Source organism: Nannospalax galili, unplaced genomic scaffold (genome assembly GCF_000622305.1).
Source record: "Nannospalax galili isolate Female #2095 unplaced genomic scaffold, S.galili_v1.0 scaffold851, whole genome shotgun sequence".
Classification (NCBI taxonomy): domain Eukaryota; kingdom Metazoa; phylum Chordata; class Mammalia; order Rodentia; family Spalacidae; genus Nannospalax; species Nannospalax galili.
The window spans coordinates 1,759,422-1,760,257 of record NW_008330578.1 but is presented as its reverse complement, the minus strand read 5'-3'; positions in this window follow the sequence as shown (position 1 = coordinate 1,760,257).

Below are 836 nucleotides of genomic sequence, written 5' to 3'. Positions count from 1 at the left end.
ATACAGTGGATGACTCTTTGGCATTGATAGTGTCCAGGGAGAGGAGAGCTCCTCTTTGAGGCAGTGAACTTAAAGTTTGGATGAAGGAATCACAGCTTTGCAAGTGCTAGGCAGGAAACTCCAAGTACAAGGCCATGGAACAGGTCAGACCTAGGCATTTCCTAGGAACTGACAGAGCCCAGTGTCACTGGACACAGTGCAGGGGGAGACTGGCATGCAAAAAAGAGAGGTGGAGACAGGGGCTGTAGCAAGCTAGGCTTTGCAAGGTGTAAGGAAAAAAGAGCTGGATTTTTTTAGAATTGACATGGGGGCCTACCACAGAGTGTGGGGAAAGTATTGACGGGAGGAGCATGGCCTGATGATGCTGGCTGGAAGCTTGCTTGGTCTTCTGTGGACAGCTTCTGTGGGAAAGGGGGCAGTGGAAAAGTCAGAGGACTAGTTGGCAGAAGGTGGTATCCTACAGATAGATGATGGTGGCTTGGATGAGGAACATCAGTGTCACAAGTTAGTGAAACTGCACTGGCTTGGGCTGATCCTCGTTTCCCTCTGTCTTTTGTGGCAGGTAGCAGTCATAGTATGTAGCATGTCACCATACAACCATGTTGGCTAGAGGTCCCCAAGTTCATGTACCCTGGAGGAGAACCTTCTGGAAACCATGGTATCACAGGCATTCTCTAGAATCCTTGGGGTTCCTGAAAGCTTACTGAACTCAGGGTGGTACTTCAGCAGTTAAATTAGCCCTTGGGTATTTTCTCCTGAACGTTTGAACTTTTTTATGCTTTCATTCATGGCTGTGAATCATTTCTCTTTATCACTAAACTGCACCTGAAACTTTA